The sequence below is a fragment of the Anolis carolinensis genome, chromosome 5 (genome assembly GCF_035594765.1).
Source record: "Anolis carolinensis isolate JA03-04 chromosome 5, rAnoCar3.1.pri, whole genome shotgun sequence".
Classification (NCBI taxonomy): domain Eukaryota; kingdom Metazoa; phylum Chordata; class Lepidosauria; order Squamata; family Dactyloidae; genus Anolis; species Anolis carolinensis.
Genome location: NC_085845.1, coordinates 76,441,366 through 76,464,241, shown reverse-complemented (window position 1 = coordinate 76,464,241; position 22,876 = coordinate 76,441,366). Strand labels below are relative to the sequence as shown.

General features: G+C 40.1%; 1 protein-coding gene across 2 annotated transcripts in view; it reads right to left on the bottom strand.

The window, feature by feature from the left end:
- fryl (FRY like transcription coactivator) overlaps positions 1–21,121 on the bottom strand; it is a 174,911-nt gene extending 153,790 nt beyond the window's left edge. Inside the window, exons 1-2 of one of the 2 annotated variants that reach the window (XM_062981611.1) lie at positions 20,843–21,120; positions 11,016–11,196 (exon numbers count right to left, since the gene is read on the bottom strand). The gene's annotated coding sequence lies outside the window, so the exon portion shown is untranslated. Of the gene's footprint in view, positions 1–11,015; positions 11,197–20,842 lie in introns of both variants that reach the window. The other variant, XM_062981612.1, reaches the window with a different exon arrangement.
- Between the last annotated feature and the right edge of the window lie 1,755 nt (positions 21,122–22,876).

Here is a 22,876-nt window from a genome sequence, read left to right as displayed (position 1 = left end):
ACTAACCAATATGCAAAGGGATATTCCAGACTAGATCTATGGCTTTGACTTCTGCCCCATAAGTAAAGAGATTATCATGGGACTTCTAAAAATGATTTCTAAATATGGCTTTTTTGGTGGTGACTGTGGAACTCCTTGCCAAGGGAGATTGGGGAAGCTCCCTCACTCATGTCTTTTAGGAAGCCACTGAAGATCTGGATGTGGGACCAAGCTTTTGGCTCATCCTATGATATGAGTTGATATGACCTGATGGATTCTGTGGATTAATATGAAGTCGAGCACGGACTGGCTCTGACTTTGGCTCAATTCTACTGTCCCTGTTGTAATGATCACATGGTTTTTATTGTTTAAATTTGATTTGGATACCGGCTTTTAATTGTGTTTTATGTTTGGTTTTACTACATTTGTATTATATGTGGCATCTAATTCTTCCATTGTGTAAGACCGCTCTGGGTCCTACTGGGGGGGAAGAGCAGTATATAACTTAATTAAATAAATAATAAATAAATTTGTCAGGTTTTTTACCATTTATTCCTTTGCATATACGCATATGAACAAGGCACTGCTGAAAAGCAATGCATAGATTACCAAGATGTCTTGCAGCAGCATTTCATGTCTAGATATGGAGGAGGGGCACTTGTCAAACTGGGAAAAATGGCCAGGGACAAGATCAACTGCCAGATGGCCATGAAGCCCTCAGTCTAAAATATTGATTGCCTTCGTCTGACAGAGTATCAGAGATTCCTTCTCTAGAATATATATACTCATTTCAACAAAAGCATTTTTGTATGAAACAGTGCTTTAAAACTGGATCCTTTTGCAAAATATTACTTTGTTCTTTTTGAAAACTGCCTCCAGTGTCATTCTAAGCAATCTTGGTTCAAAAGAAGTTTGATTTGCTTGAACTATTTTCTTTTTATGTGTTTTAAATATACTAAAGCAGTTGAAAAAAAATTACTTAGGCTATGGCTCAATTCATTTTTTTAACAAATATTTTATTTTATTTTAAATTTAACATGACATAACACAGTGGTTCTCAACCTGGGGTCTCCAGATGTTTTTGGCCTTCAACTCCCACAAATCCTAACAGCTGGTAAACTGACTGGGATTTCTGGAAGTTGTAGGCCAAACATCTGGGGGGCCAAGGTTGAGAACCACTGACATAACTTCTATTTTTTCATTAAATATGCCTTACTTCAAAATGGCACCAGGCCAATTCACCTCTAGCATTTTTCAAGATGTTCCATCATATTTGACGTTTATGTTTTCCATAAGGACTTGCATCATTTAACTTTGAGGATATAAACTGTTCCTTGTAATGCTAGCCTTAGTCCCCCCCCCCCCCCGATTTTAGATGCAGAAAACGGAGAGAGATATTATGCTGGTGATTATGATTACAGATTACAGCAGGCCATCTGCTACAGAAGAGCTCTATAAATGGTACTGAAATGCTACAATCTCAGCTGAACTTCACCTGATAAAATGTGGATCTTTTTGCTGAAAAAGCAATGTTCCTTATCTGTAGTTCGATCTGTCAGCATTGTGCTGATTACACTTTTAAAAAACTCACAGTGCACTAAGGATACAGCAAATTTTCCCTTCAGGAATTAAGGAGAAAATGCAATGTCACACAGCACTGCAAATCTTGCACCATTGTAAAATGCAGAATGTGGCAAAATATCTTGAAAAGCGTTAAATGACTCGTATTATCTTCCAAGGTAAAACATATTATAATCAAATATGAAAATTAATTGCTACATGTTTTACACATCCTTTTCCCTAAAAGATTAATATTTATCCTCTATGCCAACTACACTATGACTTTTTCCCCTATTTTTAGCTTAATACTATCTGCCATGCTTTGTCCATGAATGGAGATGCATTGAGATAACAGCTGGAATTTTATGTTTTAAAGAAACAGATATTCCTTCTTTGATCAAAAACCCTGAGTGTAATCTGCACCTTGCTGTTGTGTACTTTAAATACTTTTTTGACTTACGGTAATCCAAACAGAGGGATTTCTTAGCAATATTTGTTCCTGAAAGGATTACCTTTGCCTTCCTCTGAGGCTGAGAGAGTGTTACTTGTCCAATGGGTTTCCATGGCTGCATGGGCTTCAAACTATGGCCTCCAAAGTCATAGTCCAATACTCAAACCACTACACCACACATGGAGCACCTAGCAATGATGAATTCATTCACTCCACAATCTCCATCTTGAGACTGAATCTAAAATGAAAACTTCATGGTCATAGCACCTGGACCGGTTTTTGGAACCCTCCTCCACTCTTAGTGTCATCTAATTTGATAGAGAATTCAGAGGTTGCTTTGTGACATTACACTTGGCCCTAATAAAGGTCCTAGCTAAATGTGGATTACTGCTGTGTTTGTGCAATATTGATGTATCAAGCACAGGCCTGAAAGAAAGTAAAATAGTAACAATTATTAACATTGCTAGAGTTTTGTTTCTTACTATGAAGTTTTTATAGGACTCAAAAGCCATGAGTAAAAGAAAAAAGTAGAAAGGTACTGTACAATAACATAAAACATGACATAAAAGAACTAGCACTGAATGTAAAATATACAAATATGCACTAATTAAATACAAACAGCACTAAAAAAACTCCATTAAAATCCATCAAAATATATTTGAAATTAAAACCACAGTACCCCCGACTAGATATTAAACACCTTCTTCTTTAAAAGCTAGCCTGAATAAAAGGTTTTAGCCTGCTGCCAGAAGGATCACACGCTCTCTTGGATGGAGGTGGGAACGCGAGAAGAGAAGAACAGTCAGTGTTTTGTATTCTAAATGACATATTTATAGGAAACATTCTATATATCATGCTTTCTAGACTGACATCTACTGGTAAGTATGCTGCAACACTCAAAGCATCTTAGAAGTAGCCATGCAAGAGGCTAAGAGAAAGGGGTAATTACAACAGTCAGATTATAAATATCTATATTCTAAGAGTGGCAATGTCCTGATTATGACAAGAGAGCTGAACAACAATGCCCATGTCGAGATCACCATCTTCCTACCCAATTAAGATTATTGAGCCAGTACTATTTTGGGATTCATTTATTTTTTTTTGTGTGTCAGGAGCAACCGGAGTTGCTTCTGGAGTGAGAGAATTGGCCGTCTGCAAGGACGTTGCCCAGGGGACGCCCGGATGTTTTGATGTTTTTACCATCCTTGTGGGAGGCTTCTCTCGTGTCCCCGCATGGAGCTGGAGCTGATAGAGGGAGCTCATCCACACTCTCCCCAGGTGGGATTCGAACCTGGCAGCTTTCAGGTCAGCAACCCAACCTTCAAGTCACTTAGTCCATTACGCCATCTGGGGGCTCCTGACACGATATATAATGTTGGTAATATTTTGGGATAGTACCAACATTATAACATCCCACATTAAATACTAAGCTACTCAAATGCATCAGCCTTAGAATGAATATTGAAGCCCAGCAGACATCTCATAGATGGTTAAAAAAATCGCTTTTAAACTTATTTATTATGCAATGCTTTTGACACGAAATAAAATAAAAATCTCATAGATGATAAATTAGTTAACTTTTTTACCCATAACAAACTATTTTCTCAAAGTTACTCTTTCCCAAGTTGATTTGCCTTTTCAACTCTTTTCAAATCTATATCCCTTCCTTTGATCCCCATTCCCCCATGTACAGAATTTTCCTGAATAAGTTCCACTTTCTCCAAAAGGGGGACATTCTTATTTTTCCTACCATAAAAATAGCTGAAAGCAGCTCTGAAATGCTTTTTCAACCACCACCTAAATCCATGCAGCTGCTGGGACCACAAACAACATTAAGAGTCAAGCAATTGCATCTAATTTCAAAGAGCTGTTGGCCAGCCATCTATCCCTCTTTTCTTGCAACAGTGACAGAATCACCTTTCTATATTCATTCTTCACTACTAACAAGCCAGAAAATAAAACGCAATGGCCTGGCATCGATTCTCTTTGCACCAAATATCACTTTAGGACTTCCACCGACCCAAGTCTACCTGGGACAGGCAACTATGACAGAGGCCAATTTTGGGGTCACCTCAGGAATTTCTGCAGAAAATCAGCCTCATAAGTGACCAAAATCTACTGTTGGTTTTTGTTTCTCAGACTAGTGTCACAGCTGTTCCAGCTAGTATTTTTAATTAATTTTGGATTATCTTTGCCCATCTGTTTTCAAATCACATCGGGCAAATTGATGGGTGGGCTGACAAGCTTAAGAAAAGGCTTGCATCTGCACCTGGTTCGAGGACTAGACTTTCTGTAACCCTGCTTTAAAATCTTAACTACCATCAATTTAAAAAAGAGTGATTTCCATTTTCCTTTGGCCACCAGATGGCACTTCATGAATACAAGAAGGATCAACTGCCTTGTTTAAATGAGGTGCAGGAGAAGCCATGTTGACCATCAAATAAAATAAAAAAATACATAATGTGGTGATACCTCTCTAAGGCCAACAAAAAAGGGATAAAATATATAACTATTTCAAAAGCCACTACCTTCATCAAGCAAAGATGAAATATCTCACAGGTAAGAAAAATCTTTAGTCACAAATTTGGATCATGTTTGGCATGTTTGCCTAAGGTGGTCCAGAGGGAAGGTCAATGCAGATGAAAGATTAAGCCAAATCCTGTCAAGGCTCTGAGATGAGTGGAAACAAAAGCAGCAGAGTTGGGGGGAGCAGTTTAACAAAGCCCCAACCCCCTATTTTTTGGAAGTTTAAAACATTTTTTTTTAAATTAGCATTTTTTGCATTAATGTTTTAATGGAAATGGAATCTGGCTTATTAGACCAACACTGTGAAACATTTTATACATTAGAAAGCTTAATCAACCATATTTCATTGCTTTAAAATGCTGCTTGAAGTCATTTGATTTAAACCAAGATTTGAACCAGCCAAATCTGAAAGACAGTAAATGAGATGCAGTATTTTGCAACATTGGCAGCAACAGAAGTACAAGCAGTCCCCAAGTTACAAATAAGATAGGTTCTCAAGTTGGAACAGGTACATTTTAAAGTGTAAACCACACACACACACACACAGTTGGATGGCATAGGGAAGGGTTAACACCCCTGTGCCCCAGAAGATTTCACCTTACTTTCTGTCCCTGTGATAACTGAATTTTTAAAAATGGCTCCTGTGTAAACAATGATTGGTGATAAAGTTTCAGTGGAGACACCTTTTTCTCATGGTAACTCTTTCAGGAGTGAATATGCCTTGGGGTAGATTTCTTTCACTTCCTGTTGTCTTACCCCTGTTTGAAACTTTGTGTTGGATGTTTGTAACTTGGGGACTGGCTGTACCTCCTTTGAGAACTGGGAAGGTCCCTGTCCTGTGTGAGGCTACAGTGGGTTTCATAGGTCAAGTGCATTGAGCCTCTCAGGAAGGTTTTGTACTGTCAGGTCTATACCTTGAGCCATCGAGTAAAAGGAAAGGTTTAGCCAACTAAGATCTCCTACCCACATGTTCCCTGTTCCCTCTCCCATCTCCTCTCCTGTAAAAAATGGCGTAATGAGTAAACTGGAATAGTAAACCCACTTCTTCCTCCCGTTTGTTGTTGTTGCATGACTTCAAAATATTTCTGACTTATAGCAACCCTAAGGTGGTCTCCAGGATGTTTTGTAAGATTCATAGTTTGTCTTTGCTTCCTCTGGGATTGAACGTGTGTGACTTGTTCAAGGCCATCCACTGGATTTCTGTATTTAAGCAGGGATTCGAACCCTGGTTTCCAGAGTCACAGTCTAACATTCAAGTGGACTGGGGACCTGATCACTAAAAGCACTGACAATTTTACTGGATATAAACATCTTTATAAAAGTAGTATTTTAGCACCTCCCAAGACTAGTTGTGTCAAGAATGTATAGGCAGAAAGTATGCTACATCCAAAATAAAAAAGCAAAGTGTCTACCGGGATAACACTGCAATGATTGATTGGCATTTTAATGTTAGCTAATACGTTAAAATTAAGATTTCTCACAGAGATAGTTCACAGTCAAATAAAAGTTCTTTTGTCATTTCCAATCCCAATATAAGCAAGAAATTAAGTTAATTACACCATTCCCACCTTTTTCTTACTGAAGGAGTTGAGGGGAATGAAGCCATGTTTTTAATATTTGCAAGAAAACTGCAGGTTTTAGACATCTGTTGTGCAGGACTATAAAAAGAGCATGAGTAAAGATATAATTATCACCAATTACCAACTTTCAGAAGCAGAAAGTAATGGTTACCCAATCTAACAGAGAGGAGCTAAAGAAATGAAAAATTCTTCAATCAAGCAATGTTTTGAAAGATAGATGTTCAGCCTTTCAACTTGAAGAGAGCTTTGTTTTAAGCTCCTCTATTTTTTCCAAGTAAACAGTGTCCTTCTGATTTGTCCTTCTCAGATCAAGCCGTCATAGGGCAACTTCCAATTTTCATCTCCCTCTATTCCTTCCTATTAAGGAAAGTTCTCTACTCTGTTATGCATTCTGATGCTTTCGCCAGGAAATAAAGAAGCTAAATGTTCTCTTTTCCAAAGAGAAGACAGGCATACAGAAACCAAAGCACCCTGAAGTCAACAGTAAAAAGACCAAGTTTAGATTGCAGCATGACAGTTAATAGCTTTAAAAGCTCCATTATCTCTCAGAAGGTTTAGCAAAGTTGCACCTGTGTCAAGAGGTTTGATTATCTTTTTTTACAATATTTTTTAAAGATGTGATATTCAAGCACATATAAAAGTAACTCACAAAAGATGATAGTGAGGGATTGTTATTATCTTAAGCAGGGGTCCCCAAACTACGGCCCGGGGGCCACATGTGGCCCATCGAAGCCATTTATCCGGCCCCACTGGCGGCAGTTCCCTCCTTCTCCACCGAGGAAGGCATATGCGGCATGAGGGCAAGGCATGCACCTTTCCCTCCTCCTCCCTTGCTTGGTGCACACCTTCCAAAGCTTTGCTTGTTTATAATGGTATTTTAATTATTATTTAATTAATTATTAATTATTAAGGGGTGTTTTGCTAGTGCTTTTGGTGAACAAAGGTAGAAAGGGGTTGGACTAAATAGCACAAAGGGCCTCTTCCAACCCTCATTATTATTATTATTATTATTATTATTGACACAATGACACAGTATAACACAGCAAATGCGATGTATATGCTGGATTTTGAATCACAATTCGAACACTTCCCAAGTTTTTAGGATTGTGTGATGTATTATTATTATTATTATTATTATTATTATTATTATTATTATTAACAACATTGAGGCTGGGTGGCGATCTGTCAGGGTACTTTGTTTGTGCTTTTGGTGCACAAAGGCAGAAGAGGGTTGAACTAAATGGCCCATGGGATCTCTTCCAACCCTCTTTATTATTTATATGATGATGATGATTAACATTGAGGCTGTATTTGTTCCCATTTTTTTACTTCAAAATAAGATATGTGAAGTGTTCATATGAATTTGTTCACAGTTTTTTTTAAACTACATTCCGGCCCTCCAACGGTCTGAGTGACCGTGAACTGGCCCCGTTTTAAAAGTTTGGGGACCCCTGATCTAAAGGATATCTTCACCCTTCTCTCATACACAAAAATGACTGCCTATAAGAGGACTGGCACTATCTAAAAAGTGGCGTATGATCAGAATTACTGTTTTTATTCATATGCATCTGAATATCAGTTGCGACTCAACTAATAACAGTGTATCTATGGACAATGCCTGCTCTTCGGCATAGAAATGGAGATAAGCACCAACCCCCAGAGTTGGACACGACTAGACTTAAAGTCAGGGGAAAACCTTTGGGAAACAGAAAGAACCTCTGTCCTGGTGGCATGAAAGTTAACCTACATTATTATGGCCTGCTGCTCTTCATCTATGAGGGAATAACTGGAAGTAAATTACTTTAGACTAAAGGGGATTCAAACAAGCATGCTTGGATTGTGGAAACCGAACATTTCCTTCAGTTTTAACCAAATCCCCAATAAATTTTTTTTTTCAAAAGCAGGAACACAAAAGTTGGAATAAAATTAGAATGGACCAAAACTACGGAGGGACAGACTCTAACTCCCTTTGGCCTACTTGTTCAGTAACCTTTTGGCCTGCCAATCTGGTTAGTGACTAATCAGCTCTGTGAGGAGTGATCAGTTATTTAGCTCTTCCTTGTAATGGAAGCAAAAACTAAAACAAGTGAATACAAGAACTCAGTTTTTTTTGAAGCCAAAGAACTGAATGTGGCACAATTACACCATCATTTCTACTGCATCATCAAATACCCTTAGATGCCTGGCAAGTCATTGTATATTGCTGTAAAAAAAAAACCCTATTTTTTATGAAGTCGCTGAAGGTTACCCTTTTATATGTTTCCCTTTTTTCACAAATTCAGAGAAATGGAGAACATTGAAATAAATATAGAACGCTTTGAAATCTTCCTTCTTAAGTAACCAGGATCACAATTAGATGGGAATAGACAGGTAAGATTTCTCAAAAAGGAAATTGCTTCAATCCATTGATTTATACTTGTTTCACATTTTCCAATTCTAGTTCATGGAGTTAAACAATATAGCAGTTAAAGTTTCAATACAATATATTTTTAAAAATATAAGTATCACCTTATTCTGGTGTTTTTGAGATGTTTATAGATATGTATCAGAGAAAGTTGCCAACACAAAAGTTGGACAATACAACATTCCAATAAAATATACTTTTAAAAATGCTTTCCTACACAGAAACATTTGTAACTAGAAGGCTAGCACACTGGGGAGAAAGGATCTGGTCTTGCTATACTAGTTTTCAACTTGCAGTTTTTTGTGTCTTAGATTAAGGAAGCTTTTTAAAGAGCTTCCAATCTGCCCACAGTCCATTACATAAGGTAGTATCCACCTATTTGATGCCTTTCCAATTTTGTTATAGATAAAAGTCACACATTCATGTTTGTCACTTAACTTCCATCTAGACTGTCTATTTAATGCAGTTGGGAACTAGTTTGAAACTGCAGCGGCCAGACAACAAACACCTACTAAAGCAGTGGTTCTCAACCTGTGGGTCCCCAGGCGTTTTGGCCTTCAATTCCCAGAAATCCTAACAGCTGGTAAACTGGCTGGGATTTCTGGGAGTTGTAGGCCAAAACGCCCAGGGACCCACAGGTTGAGAACCACTGCACTAAAGCATGCAAAAGAAAGCCCTAGTGCTCTGTGGTTTGTGGAATCACCACCCGAGCCTCAAACTTTTAAATCAGTAGGTGTTTTATATGATGTTTTATTTAAATTTGTTGTGTAAACTTATATTGTTATTGATTTATATGTTCATATACCTTGCTGTATTTTGTGTGTCGTTGCACTATTAAGTGCTTTTGTGAGTCACCCTGAGTCCCTTCAGGGAGATGATGACAGGATACAAATGAAATTTTTATTGTTTATTATAAACTGGTTCCAGCATTTTTTCAAGGTAATCATCTGTACGGCAAAACTGCTTTCTTCAATATCAGTTTGAAACTACATTAAATGGCCAGTGTAGATGTGTCCTCAGAGAGTAAAACATCAAAGACTGACTTGTATACATTAAAAAGTTACCAAAGAGGCAAATCATGTTTAATATTTCTTCAGGAGCAATACTTTCACATGAAGGCGGTTCGTATGTCAAATGGGAAATGTAGAGGACCAGACATGCCCACTTCTCTAATTATCAATACTGAACCAGACTTTCCAAGCTCAGGAATCTTACACCAGAGGTTAATACTTCAGATAATGTTTTATGATGAGCTAAAAATCACTATTCTGAGTACCAGTTAAGCTGCAGATATTTTGTTAAGTATGTTTTTAACCCAACTAAACTTAATTACATGCCAACTGCAGAACAAACACCTTGAAGAAAGAATACTTCAACGTGGTTTGTGAAATGTATTTAGGTGACATCTGCACATGAAAAGTATACAGACTATTTTGATTATATCCTAACCTCCTTTCAAGATACACGGAACAAATGTAACAAGGCTTTGGGGCAGGTTACATTAAGAGCCTGATTTTGTTCACACATCAAACCATATCCTAACCACCAGACCTTATATAGGAAAAGCTAACTTCCATTCAAAGAGGAAACACAGTGAAGCTTCTATGCACATTTCAAGAACCCATACATCATAATGAACACTCTTGGAGCCACTGTGATCAATAATTATAGAAAATAGGTTTTCTTAGAGCATTAATGATCAAACTACTAAATACTCTCTCCTCTGGGTACTCAAACAATAGCTCCAAACATTTCTGCGTGCCACTTACTATCAATTTTCATGTTGATCTGTGTTCCAGTTCCAACTATCAATCCAGTTGGCATGAAATCCACTAATTTCTTTCAAGGGGCAGTATCTCAGAAAGAAACTATTTCTGATTTGGCCAAGGTTATAAAAAATACTTGTTAAGGGACAGCAAATCAACTGTATACCCTAACTTCAACTATTCCAACTGCTGCTGTTCTGAACTCTGAGAGAAAGGAAAACAACATGTACAGCTCTATTGTGCTTTGGTTCCAATGGCTGGTGAGAGATCCTCCCTCTATTTCAATGCCTCTGCTGTGGCCTCTAAGGGATAGAAAAGCAGCCGGCATCTGCTAGATTTAATCCCATCTCATACAGCCATTCCCTGTTCCTTGCATGTTGTCACATTTATTGCAAGCCTGAAGACAGAGAACTGTGAAAATAACAATTTATAAATTCCTCTGGGAGTCTTTTTGGGTGGATGGTGGGACATAAATGCTCTAAATAAATTAAAAACAAAACAAAACTGGTGGGCAGCCCAGTTCAGTTTTCAAAAGCAAGTAATCAGAAATGTTTTAAAATTGAATCCATTGTTTATAGCCAAACAATGCCGCAAGTTCTTTTTAGACCTTTGATACCAATAAGGATTATTAAAGCAAAAGCATTACTTTACAAATACTACTTCAATACAAGCAGTAATTTAGAATCTAAGCATTTAGGGAAAAACAGAAATCAATACACAAACATATAAAAGATTGTGTATAATCTTACCAGTATAAAGCTATCTGGAATCATACGATGGAAACCACCTAGGATGGACCCATCATGACATTTTCCTTGTCCTAGAAGCCAAGCTTGTGCTTTCAGTATGCAGGATTAGGTATAAAGATGAAAAACAAATCTTGGCCACTTGCTCGACAATCACAGGTTTAAGGGATCAATGTGCAAAAAGCTAGAAAAGGAGAAAAATAATAATTAGTGTGTGTGTTACACTTATTTACATCCTGCAATCTAACCTAAACAGGACCCTCTATTAACTTATTTGGCCATTCAATGGGTCTGACATATGCAGACAAATATGTCACATTTCACATGTCACTTTCCCACTTCAGCTTAACTCTACCTAGCAATGATTTATTTCCATTCACTCAATGCAGAAGGCCACTGAGCCACAGAAGGCCTCCATAGAGATACTGAGACTTTCTCTTCAGTCCATTTTAAGGTGAATTTTATTCAAGACATTAATGCACAGCAAAATATTATTTATCTAACCGATGGTTGACTTCTAAGTTTCAGTGTAGACATTATAGTAAAAAAAGGGTGTTTAAACAATGGAAGTAGCTATGGAGATTTCCATGTATGAATTTGTTAGAAAAAGCATTTAATTTTCCATTTTAAAATCCTCATTTGGGGAATGGTTGTAAATGCAGTAAGCATGCTCAGAAAAAGGTCATCATCTTATTACAAACAAGGGGACAATAACAACATTTAAAAAGTCAACAATGCTTACTTAATAACTTACTGTAAAATCACTACAGAGTGTATCTCAGACTCATGTCAGCTACATACTTGTTTTGACTTGCTTAAGCTGCAGGATGCCACTCCTCCCCAACATCATTCCTCTTCCCTACTAGGAGCTACAGCAAGTATTTTAGTGTTTAGGGCTTATTAATTTCACCCTGAAGGCTGCTCCAACGTCTAACTGTTTACAACAACTCAAGTCTCAACATGCAACAGCAGGGCTTAGTTTTAAAAAACAAAACCAGAATATTGTTAATTATCATAGGATAAAAGATTTGAGATGTAAACAGAGCTGTACCCAAATGGGTTTTATCAGTGTTCCAATACAAGAATTTACTGATTTCCTTTTAGCAGTAAACAATGGAGAAACAGTCAGACATGGGAAGCCCACTCCTTCTTAATCATCCTCCACATTTTATGCACAATTGCTTCAACTTCCTGATCAGGGCTTTCCAGAAGAACACGATAAGAATCTGTTTTCAAATCACACAGGGCAGGCAAAAGCAAAAACAGACGTCCATAAAACTTTAGTAATACATGTTTGATGTCATCAATTATGATTACATACAAAACAACAAAAACACCCAAAAATAATTATGAAGCAGTCCTCCAATTAGAATAACTCAGAACTCGATTTGATCATTTTGAAGGATAATTCTGAGTGTCAAAAGAACCTTACTTAATGTGTGAAATTTGTATCATCATTTTATGCAGACTTGAAGCTTTAGTAGCCTCATTAAGACCCCCAAAGAAAGCTGGCATTGGGGGAAAGATGGTTGAGGGTTGAAGAACACAAGCATTTTGTTTTACAGTGAATAATGCAATAAAGCTTGGGATGGGATAGACAGGGCTTATACTCTAGCCAATCCAAGTTTATTTACATGTGCCTGTCTATACATGGCAATATAAACACAGAGCTGCATCCAGAATCCCTTACTTTGCATATATGAATAGCAAAAAAAGGAAGGAAAAAAGCATGTACACCTGTCTCACTAGTTACCCACAGCATGTTGAAAAGCAAAGACATAGGTGAAACTACTAAATGCAAATCATAACAAAAATTGAGACTGGTGAAAGAGGATTAAGTCAATTCTGGATGCATTCTGGAAGAAGCCTCCAATGGGGATCCAAATGTTTTTACTGTACTCAAGCAGGGATTTCTTGACGCAGATGCTTCACTTCACATGCAAATGGTGTTGGTTTTGGTTAAAAAGTTTGCTGAAACATGCCAACATGCTCTTTTTTGTGTATGATATGGGTATTTTAACCCTACTATTTCCCTGCTATTTCTGCCCCAATACCAAATCTTCTGCTAAAGTCATGTCAAGGAATTTATTAATTTACAGTATTTATATTCCACCCTTCTCACCCCGAAGGAGACTCAGGGTGGATCACAATGTACACATATATGGTAAACATTCAATGCCATTAGACCAGTGATTCCCAAAGTGGGCGCTACCGCCCCCTGGTGGGCACTGCAGCAATCCAGGAGAGCAGTGATGGCCACAGGTACATATAACTTTCTGTTTAATTGCTATTAAAAATTGTTTTAAAAAAAATTAATTTCCAGGGCGCTGAGTAATATTTTTTTCTGGAAAGGGGGCAGTAGGCCAAATAAGTTTGGGAACCACTGTTAGATAAATAACACACAGACAGACACAGAGGCTATTTAACTTTCCAGCTTCTGGCTTTGTGAGGGTATGCTCGATTCCGGCCACAGGAGGAGCTGCTGCTTCATCATCCACTGTGACAGAGTACTTTTGATGGAGTACTTCCTCATCCGGCAGCATGCTGCTGGATGTTTTTATGGTGTTGTAAATTAGTTATTAGCCTCCCCGCATAAGCAGTCCCTACATTTTCCTACTTGACAGATGCAACTGTCTTTCGGGTTGCTTAGGTAAACAACGAGCCGGGGCTACTTAACAGTCGGGCACTCAATCCGACTGGGGCTTTCATGCAAGGAACACACAAACTTCGTTGAGATATACCTGTACAGGCTCAGGATTTTTTTAAAAAAACAACAACAGACAACAAGGTGGTTTCATATCACAATGTCTCCTTCATCCAGTGTACTCAGGTCCTAAGACTGGAGCAGATGACTATGACTGACTAAAAGGACAGGGGGGTGGGAATTTGCTAGTACGTTCAACAAATATCAGGACATTACAGAGATAGCAAATAGATAACAAGAATGAAATGAGCAATTCCAAGTTGGAAGCCAAGCTGTCTTACTCAGTTACAAAAAAGATTTTGTACATCCCCAAAACTCTACTGTTCCCACACAACCACATGCTTTTTTGTGCAGAACTGCTGGTATTTTAATGCAAAAGGAAAACACAACTGTGGCTACCTGAAAGCAATGTTTTATGCAAATACATTTTTTCCTGAAAAAACTGATTTTCACACATATCCATATTTCTTTACAGCATAATTTTCCGAAACATTCCATAACCTTTGGCTACCAGGTTAGAACGGTTCAGAGATATTCATTTTCTTCCACAGTTGGGCTGGGGGGGGGGGGGGGTGTCTTATATTCCACAGTGTTGAGGCAGCCAATCAAAAGGTGACAATCCCCAGTTGGGTCCTGGCAGACTGGAGTAGCGACCCCACAAAGACCCCAGCGTTCAGGGCAGACTGTATGGGAGAAGGCGATCTTGTAGGTAACCTGGACCTAAACCATATAGGATTAAAACCAACACTTTGCACTTTTCCTGGAAAATAATTGGCAACCAGTGAAGTGACTTTACTATAGGTGTAATATACTTCTAGATATTCCTATAACTAATCTGACTGCCATGTTTTGAACCAACTGAGAGTTTCTGAACACGGTACAGAGGTAGCCCAATGTAAAACACACTGCAGAAATTCAACTTTGAGCATGCACATCTTTAGGTTCTCCAATTCTAAGAGGCAGAGCTGTTCAGCCAAAGCTGGTAGTAAGCACTCCCGACCATCACATCTACTTAGGCTGACATTTGGAGACTGGTCCAGGAACGTTCCCAAGCTGCAAACAGAGTCTTTCAGGGGGAGTGTAACCCCATCTAGAATTGGTTGATATATCTCCATCCCCAGGCAAGCACCTCTGTCTTATCTGGATTCAATTTCAATTTGTTTTTCTTCATCCAGCCCATTAGTTCCTCCAGTTATTCATTCAGAGGAGATATGCTATCCTTAGCTAAGGCTGTTTCTGAAGGCATGGAGAAATATATTTAGGTGTCATCAGCATACTGACTGCACCCTACCCTGCCTCATGCCTCCAGATGATCTCTCCCAATGTTGTCATGTAAATATTAAAAAGCTCTGGGGATAGAATGACATCCTCTGAGATGCCATATAACAGATCCTTTTTGAGGAACAGTTATCCCCAAGCACTACCATCTGGAACCAGATATGAGCACCAACCCCCAGAGTCAGACATGACTGGACTTAATGTCAGGGGAAAACATTTACCCTTACCTTAAGTATAGATATCCAAATTATACCTGTGGCTTAATTCTTTTCACCAATTGCAGTTTCTATGTCTTCAACTTCTGAAGGAAAACATTTTTGCTATATCTATTTGAATAAATACCCAGGTTAGTTTGTTGCCATGTAATGTACTGAAGCCGCCTACAAAAAGTGTTCAAAACTTAAAATGGCTACATGCCGTATTGGCTGTATTTTGTTGTGACAAAAAATGATTGGCTTCTGGTTGCTTCAAATCACAATTAATAGCATTGGCCTATGGGGACATACATTATTCACAACATTTCCTGAAAGGCTATTTTGTCTACATGAATCTTTAGGTATAGTGAGATACTCCATAAGTCCTCACTACAGCTATCCAGTTACTCCAGGTTCAGTTTCATATGAGCACAACTTATTTTTATTCTACAAACTCTCCTGTGGGTGAAGCACATTTTATTCCCTGAAATATATAATTCCCATGACTAAAGAACAGTCCAGAAGCAAGTCAATACAAGTTTTTCAAATTTTCCATTTAGAAGAGATTATGCACCCTTTAGACACAAACCTCTCACATGCATGATTTATCTAGGCATCCCCCCTTAATATCCTGACTATTTTATATGACTCTTTGTGTACAAATCCCTGACCCAGAATCAGGTCATCTACAGATTTAGTGCTAGGATTTCTGTAACTTGCACTGTATTACAAGTGGTAGGAGGCCGCCTTTAATTAAGCTATGATGAGATCCGTATCTCTCCACACTGCACTGCCTGCTTTCTTAGAAGTCACAATGGCTACGTAATGATGCAATATCACTATATTGTAAGGTAGGGGGCAAGTTTAATTTGCAAGGCTTTCAGTCATAATCTCACAGATGATAGCTTTGCTCCACTGCCTTCATAGCAAAATGCTAAAACCAAATGTATTTGTTCTCTCTTTCACTCTTTCTTCCTTCCCGCCCCCTCCCACAAGCATGTGTTTGAGTATACAGTCTGTGCCTCTTTCTGCATGTGTGTTGTGGACAAAAGGGAAATAAATAGTGAAAAGCTGTGAGAAATAAGATAAGTAGTTCAGATTTTATTGTCTGATGAGTGTGCCCCTGGCATGACTTTATTTTCCCGAGGGGGGGGGGGAGGGAATCAATCAAGATGTTGATAAGCATAATATCCCAATGCATCCACTAGATTTTTTTGCTACACGGGTTATGAGGCCTAGTTTCTCAAGCTCAGAATGTAGCAACTGGCAAGAAATCATAAATATTCTTTATAAGTTCTCTCTGGTCTCAATATTAACTGTATGCCTACATCTTGTATCTTTTTTATTAACCCACCAAACTCTAACCATATGTCTGCATAAGTCTTCTTTTTCCTTACCCCACAAAGACTTTCTTTTAACAGAGTGAAAGACAACTGGAAGACAGACATACTCCATATTAGGTGTACATCTTCATTGACCACTTCATACAATTTGAAGGCAGCTTAACAGCACGACGACACACACTGCGAATATGTGCAGCAATGTGCATTAAGGGCTTTAAATCAGGATAACTGGGATATCAGGATAGTTGGGATATACCGAAATACAGTAGAGTCTCACTTATCCAACATATACCGGCCGGCAGAACGTTGGATAAGCGAATATGTTGAATAATAAGGAGAGATTAAGGAAAAGCCTATTAAACATCAAATTAGGTCATGATTTTACAAATTAAGCACCAGAACATCATGTCTAACAACAAATTTGACAGAAAAAGTAGTTCAATATGCAGTAATGCTATGTAGTAATTACTGTATTTACGGATTTAGCACCAAAATATCACGATGTATTGAAAACATTGACTACTAAAATGCGTTGGATAATCCAGAACGTTGGATAAGCGAATGTTAGATAAGTGACACTCTACTGTAGAGCCTTTCATGCTTAAGTCTAAACCACATCACAAAACCTATTAAGGGACAAGTGAACCACACATGTAGACTGTGGCAAAGGAAGGTGGGAAAAAGCCAGTTCTTTCATGGTCGTGGTTACTGCAGATCATGGAACCAGTTCAATGCCAGCATTGCATAGAAGCCTATTCAGGCCTCGAACTAGTTCCAGGATTTCACAGTAATCATCCACACAGTAAAATCGCTTCCTTCTCTGCCAGTTTCACACCAATTTCAAGTGGTCATTTTAGATGTGCTCGAAGTGCCATTTTATAGGCAAGTCTCTAGCATTAATCTTCAAAGTTTTCATTTCTTCTTGTATGCTGCATCCAAAAGTGACAGCAGAAGAAAAGGTAAGAATGTCAACAACCTTCTAGTATTTGCTCTGTAACCTCCCGTAGGGAATCTAAAACTTCCTCAAAACTTATTTAAGTTACAAAAGGAGGAGGCACATTGCAATATAGTAACACATTTGTAGATACAAACATCTACAGGAATGCAAATTCCAGTCTTATAGTAATCAGTTCACAGTTTGGATTTTAGTTACACTTAACCTCCCTCAGTTTCTAGGTAAAACAGAAATGTTATTTTGATTACATCTTGCCATTGCTTGAAGTATGTAATCAACACTGAACTAATTTGTTCTTATTTGTTAACAAACTCTTGTTTGAATTGTCAAATCCATTTCCAGTGGGTCAGAATAGAATTCACTCTTTCTAAAAATCGGTGCATTGGAAATACCAGGAAATTGAGCAAAATGAAATATAACATAATAAATTAGGATATTTCTAACCTGCAAAAAGGGAGGGCAAGAAAAAGGGACATCTGCTCCTCACCACAAATATGTCAGACTTGTAATTATGGAGGTGGGAGAGAATAAATATATACTTATATGACCTCAGAATGATGCTTCTAAGTATTTAAAGCTTTGAATCTAAGATTGGTCATCTGTTTCTGAAGATACACTCTCCCAAAAGTTATGATGGAGAGAAAGGAATCAATTGTCTCAGGAACACACTTTTCTTACTTTCGACATTGTAGACAGAAATACAGCTTGACAACATTTTAACTGCTCAGTGCTATGTAATCCTGGAATATGGAGTTTAGTAGGACACCAACACTGTTAGGCAGAGAAGACTAAAGATTTTCAAAATTACAACTCCCAAGATCTCATAGTATTGAGCCATGGTAGTTCAAGCACTCTCAAACTGCATTCATTCTACAATGTAGATGCACCCCCACCCCTCCTGTGTGCGCCCATTCCTTGAGAAGCCAGATCAGGCCACAGTGGTACATTCCTTAGTTACAACCCATCTGGATTACTGTAACACGCTCTATGTGGGGCTGCTTCTGAAGAGAGCTCGGAAACTTCAGCTGGTCCAAAGAGCTGCAGTCAGATTACTCACTGGGGCTGGCTACAGGGACAGCCCCACTGTAGCAGCAGCTCTACTGGCTACCAGTCTGTTACCAGGCACAATTCCAAGTGCTGGTTATGACCTTTAAAGCCCTAAACCAGTGGTTCTCAACCTGTGGGTCCCCAGATGTTTTGGCCTTCAACTTCCAGAAATCATAACAGCTAGTAAACTTGGGGACTTACAGGTTGAAAATCACTGCCCTAGACGGTTTAGGTCCAGGTTATTTGGCCAACCGCATGCCCTTGTACAAACCTGCTCAGACCCTGAGATCTTCAGGAGAGGCCCTTCTCTCGGTCCTACCTCCATCTCAGGCTTGGTTGATGGGAATGAGAGAGCGGGCCTTCTGTGGCTGCCCCTTGACTCTGGAACTCCTGCCCAGGGAATACAAAATGGCCCCTTCCTACTGTTCTTCAGGCAGCAGGCTAAACCCTTTTTATTCAGACAGGCTTTTAAAGAAGAAGATTTTTGAGATCATCAGAAGCTGCTGCAATTGTATATGTTTGTTATGATGATTAATACTATTTTAATAGTTGTATATTGTATATTTTAAGTTATATTTAAATGCATTTAGTTGTGAGTCACTTTGAGTCTCTGTATGGAGAGGAAAAGCAGAATATAAATAAACATAATAATTTCTGCTAGAGGAACTAGAGAAGAGCTTTCCAAACTGTGCCTCCCAAGACATTAGTGTGTCAGCTGCAGTGTGTAGGTGTGTCACACGAATATAAGGAGACATTCCCGAGTCTATGTGAAATAAGCAATAAATCATATATATTTTAAAATATATAAATGAAAGGTTTTCATGAGACGTGTTATCCTCCATACATTTTGTTATTACAATTTATGTATCACATATAAGGGGTTTATTTTAACTGGGCAGGCTCGTGCCTGTAAAACTGAATGACTGTGTCGCAAAACGATGCATGCCTTAAAAGTATGTCACCAGCCTGAAATGTCTGGCAAGTTCTGAACTAAAGATGCATAGAGAGAACCTTTTAATCAAATTGTCCAATCAACATATAGAAAGGGACACTGGCAGAGCAGGACGAAGGGGGATCCACTGCAGATCTTGAGGTGCTTTTTCTTCAAGTTATGCATCGTCCCTCCCACACAAGTTTGGAATAATTTTGGTAGCAGAACAAGACAGCAAGTCCTGGCTGGCTTCATAAAGGCTCATTGTCCTCCTCGGGCATCAACAGAGAGAGGCCTTGTTCTCGCCCCTGATGTGGAAAGTGTGGAGGGGGTTGAGAAGGGTGCCCAACTGCCAACAAACGGCTCCCTCAGGATTGCCTTGGGTTTTCCACAGCCCACTTGCTGCAGCCCCTTCCACACAGCTGTATAAAATCCCACAATATCTGCTTTGAACTGGGTTATCTAAGGACCCTTCCACACAGCCCTATATCCCAGAATATCAAGGCAGAAAATCCAACATTATCTGAGTGTGGACTCAGATAACCCAGTTCAAAGCAGATATTGTGGAATTTTCTGCCTTGATATTCTGGGATATAGGGCTGTGTGGAAGGGCCCCAGGCCCTCACGGTTGGGATGGCCCCACAAGTGTGTTTTCACAGGAACGCACACTGGCAGTGTGAAGACCCTTCCACACATCCATATAACCCAGAATATCAAGGCAGACAATCCCACAATATCTGCTTTGAACTGGGTTATCTGAGTCCACACTGCCATATAACCCAGTTCAAAACAGATAATGTGGGATTTTATACAGCTGTGTGGAAGGGGCCGAAGAAACTGGCGACTACGTGCCTGTGGGCGGGCACCAAAGGAGGTTTGCTTGTTTAACGGTCTCATTGGGAGGCAGCATTGGCCACTAAGGCACCACAAGCGTCGTAATGTCCTCAGGCTACTTCAAAGAACAGGGCAAGAGTCCAATGAGGGCATAGAAAGAGAGAGAAAGGGCGGGAGAGGCGCTGAGGGGAGTGTGAGAAGAGGAAGGGGACGCCTCCTTCGGTTGCTATGGGCAACAGTGGGGGAGGGAGGGGGAGGAGGAGGGAAAGCGAGCCTCTTCGGAACGCGGTGCGCGCGCCCTCCGTCGCTCGCTCCCGAGCTCCCCTCCGGCTATAAACAAAAGCGGTTAGGACAGAATGCGCGCGCAGGAAAGAGAAGGGGGGGGGGGGAAGCAGCGCGCGGACGCTTGAGTTTACTCACTCACTCGCGCGCGCCGCCCCCCTCCCTCCGCGTTCCATTTCCGTTGGGACTGAGGCGTAAGTTGCGTTCTCTCTGTGTGTGAATGGCGCTTCTGTATGGACCTTCGCCTGCAAGGCTGACTGACCTCTTGTCCCTGCTGCTGCTGGTGGTGGTCTTCCTTCTTCTTTTTCTCCCTCCTCCAAGCGCCTCCTCCTCGGTGGATGTGGTTTCGCCGCCCTAGAAGCCCTTCATGCCAGCAGCCGCTGCTCCGCGGGCCCTTTAAGGACTTCTCCTTCCCTTTAAGGACTCCAGTCCCTGCCAGCGTCTCGCTGCCTTTCTCCCGACTCTTTCTCTCTCCAGATAACTCAGCACCACAGCGCCTTCTTCTCCTTCTTCCCGCCTCGTCCTCTTTCCCATTGGCATGTCTCCCTCAAACAGGAACAACCATCCCGACCGCTTATTCGTCGAAGTGGACGCCACTCCTTTTTCTCCGCCCGCCTGCTTAGTTCTGATTGGCTTTCGCAGTGGTGAAGGCCCGCCCTCAGAACACTTCCTCCAATCGCTGCGTCGCAGTAGTCAAGGCTCCGCTCTGATTGGCTCTTGCGTGTCGCTTCCTCTCCCATTGAGTAGTCAAGATGGAAGTCACTCCTCAACCCCTCAAGCCTGTCCCCTGGAAGCCTGAGTAGACTGGGCGGGACTGCCCAGCTGGGGAGCGTGGGTTTACAAAGGAGAGCGGTGCCTGCCCCTTTAATCGTGCCTTACCGATTGAGGACTGTCACAAAAAGACCACTCCTATTTTGAATAGGAGCAACAAAACTGAATTCTTTGCTAACAGGGATTTCTATTCTGCCTTTGGCGTTTGCTAGAAGGATGAGGTTAACACTACAGTTAACTCCATAAAAAAGCAACTTCATTCTCCAGAAGTCCCAGTACTGTCTTTATCCCTAGGTAAGGATGCATGGGTTTGCAACATGAAGGCACCACCTATTATACATACTTTATGAGAAGTCAATCTGATGACCGAGACCCCGGCTTTCAAATTAATTTGAACCCGCAGCGGAGAGTTCCGCAGATCCATCACCAAAAGGAACGGAGCGGGACCGCAGCAGACTATTATTAAAAGATCTTTTTTTCTTCACTTTCCCCATCCCTGAACTATGTAACAAATCCCCCAATAAAAGTAGCATTTATTTTAGCAGTAACACTCTCTATCTGGTTATTTTGTGTCTTTCTCTGACTCCTTCCTTTGCATGCAATTTCTCTCTCCCTCTCTCTCTCACTAACCCGTCTGATCTTTAAACCCTGGCGGAGGCTTCCCCGCCATAGGTTAATACAGCGGACGATACAAATTGGCTCATATCTTTATCAAAATTACCCCTGGCATGCTCTTCTTTTAGTCCTAATCCTTTCTAAGGCTCCTGACTCAAGGACCACCAGCGGAACCAAAATCGGTCCAGTTCTCGGCACCTCATCAGCTGACTGTCAAACGGAACCGACTGCTCCTTTCAAGCCAGACTGCTCTCTTCCAGCCTTATCCCGGACTTTCCTCTCTCCGCGACCCGCGGGATGGTTTTAGGAGATCCCTGGTCCCTTTCTGTGAACTGGGGATGGGGGGATCGCTCTTCCGCTGGGGAGACATAGTTCTCCAAGGACCTTCGCCCTCTCTACAGCCTGCCAGGAGGGTGCCTGGACGGGCGCCCTCCACGTTTCATTCATACCTTCATAATTTTATGAAGGAGAAGAACACTCTTCCCCAGACCTATCCCTGGACTTATGAAATCTCATACTTCCAAAGACTGCAACCCACATGTGCCTCTTCCCCATGCCATCTCTATGAATTCCTTCCACCACAGATGAACTCTTTTCCTCATGTATCCGTGAATTTTCATATTCTATGTACCTGGACACCCTCATGAATCACTGTTGTATGAATTTCTAATCGTTGGGCTAACTTCATGAATTGTGAAATCATGCTGCTAAAACTCCACTTTTATGAATTTCCATATTGGGTTCCCCAGATGTTGTGTACTTCGTTCTTATCAAATGTTTTCAAATTGTTTATATCATTCATGATTCCCCTTCATGCAATGTAACCCACCTCTATGGCTTCTCCCTTACCTCCTTGAAATCTATCTATCTGCCTATATGTATTTGTACTCTTTGGGATCCCCGGAAAATA